This window comes from Propithecus coquereli, unplaced genomic scaffold, assembly GCF_000956105.1.
Source record: "Propithecus coquereli isolate 6110/MARCELLA unplaced genomic scaffold, Pcoq_1.0 Scaffold3, whole genome shotgun sequence".
NCBI classification, from domain to species: domain Eukaryota; kingdom Metazoa; phylum Chordata; class Mammalia; order Primates; family Indriidae; genus Propithecus; species Propithecus coquereli.
Genome location: NW_012148618.1, coordinates 2711810 through 2713997, shown reverse-complemented (window position 1 = coordinate 2713997; position 2188 = coordinate 2711810). Strand labels below are relative to the sequence as shown.

Sequence of the window (2188 nt, the reverse complement as noted above, 5' to 3'; positions counted from 1 at the left end):
AACAGCCAGCAGGTAGCGTGGCCGAGCGGTCTAAGGCGCTGGATTAAGGCTCCAGTCTCTTCGGGGGCGTGGGTTCGAATCCCACCGCTGCCATCCAAGCTTCGTTTTGATGCTGTTTCTATAGAGCAGCGATTGTGCTAGAGCTGCCATGTTAAGACAGTAAGGTAAACCTTCCTCCATGCCAATCAGTTGCCTTTAGTTGGTAGAGAATCTGGGCGTGCACTGTTTTGGAACTTTGATTCTGAGTTTCATAACGCAAAATGCTTCTTAATCAAAGATAGTAACACGCTTGCATGATCATAACTATGCCTTTGAATCAGAGTTTCCCAGAGGTAAAGTGCTAGGACATTACTATCATAAACTTGGAAGCTTTGGTTTACTTTTCTTCGCTCAGCCAAAGAGCATATTTTGAGCAACTTGTCCTGTAATTGGCACTGTTCTAGTTGCTGAGGAGTATAGAAAGATGAATAAAACATAATGCCGGTTCACAAGGGAAGCTCACAGGCTAAACTGGAAAAGTAAACCATATGATTACAAAACGATCTGGAAACACTGCAAGACATCATCAAGCAGAAAACAAATGTGGTATAAGGAAGGCGGTGCGGTGATGTGGGAAGAATGGCGAGGGACCGTGGGCTTGGCTGTTAGAACACAAGGCTGCCGTTTCTCATATTACTGGCTGAGTGGCCTTTGGCAAGTTTCTTACCTAATTCCTCAATATTATCAAATGGAGATAATATATACCTCTATTATGAAAATTAGTGAACACATGTAAGGCGCTTAGAACAGAGTCTGCAGAGACGAGGAAGATCAGTTTAAGCTTTCCATTTGTAATATAATCTCATACCCATGGCTCTTATCCCTGGGAAGATTCCAATTTGAGTCTACAGAAAGCAGAAATAATTCTGTTTAATTGTGGCCTCTGGAGACCAGGAGGTGTGTGCAACAGTGTGGGACTATTCATCTATTCATTCACTCATTCATTCCTCATTACCTAATACATATAGTACACAATGCTAAATACTGAGGGTACAGCATCGAGTGCAACAAAAGATTTGCCACACTGGAGCTTATTTCCTAGTATGGAAAACAAAAGAAAAGAAAGGAATGTATATAATAATATCAAGTAGTGGTAAGTGCTGTGAAGGGAAATAAAGTAGTGTAGGGTATAGTGACAATTGGAGGCTATTTTAGAAAGGGTCGTCAAGGAAGGTACCTCCAAAGAGGTGACATTTGAGCACAGAAGGAGTGAGGGAGGAAGTCATACAAATGCCTGAGGGAGTAGTATTCTAGGAAGGGGAAACAGCAAGTGAAAGGTCCAGAACAAGAAACAAGGCCCATGTATTTGAGGAACAATCAAAAGGTCAGTATAGCTGAAAGAGAATGAGTTAGGAGGAGGAGAAGGGAAGAAGTTGAGATCAGAGAGCTTGTCACTGCCAGAACATACAAGGGCACAGTCACAGATTTTGTTCTAAGTATGAGGAGAAGCTATTGGATGCTTTTTAAGTTGAGAAGAGTATTGTTTTTCTTGCATTCTACTACAATAACTCTGGCTGCTCTCTAGGGAGTAGAGAGAAAGTAGGAAGATAAGTTAGAAGGTTACTGCGGGAGTCTGAGAAAGAGAGGAAGAAGGGTTTAGACTAGGGTGATAGTGAATGTGTTGGGAAATGGATGAAGGTAGACTCAACAGTGTTCGTTGGTAGATTGGACATGGTGTGTTGGGGAACTAGACGAATGATGGAATCTATTTACTGAGACATGGGTGGTGGTGGGACAGCAGTTGGAAGAGGAGTGGTAGGAATCCAGAACACAAGTTAATTTTGAGATGCCTATAACACATTCGCATGGGGCAAGCAGGTGACTATATGTAAAACCTAGATCAAGGCTTGTGATGTAAATTTAGGGATCATCAGTGTACGGATGCTATTTAAAGCCACATGATTAGATGAGTAAGTATAGATAGATAACCAGAGATGGAGGGCAAGGGAACATTCATAAATTGAGAGGACAGGAAAAGAGGAGCCATCAAAAGAGACTGAAAAGTAGCCTCCTGAAATGAGGAGTGCAGTATCTTCATGGTGCTGAGAAGTCCAATAGGATGAAGATCTGTGGACCTGAGAACTGACCTTTAGATTTGGAAATGTCAAAGTCATTGGTGACCTTGACAAAAGCCATTTCAGTGGAGTGA

At 42.1% G+C, this 2188-nt stretch overlaps 1 non-coding gene across 1 annotated transcript; it reads left to right on the top strand.

The window, feature by feature from the left end:
• Window positions 1–11: 11 nt before the first annotated feature.
• TRNAL-AAG lies at window positions 12–93 on the top strand. The gene has a single exon. It is a non-coding gene; the product is annotated as a tRNA-Leu (tRNA).
• The last annotated feature ends 2095 nt before the right edge of the window (window positions 94–2188 follow it).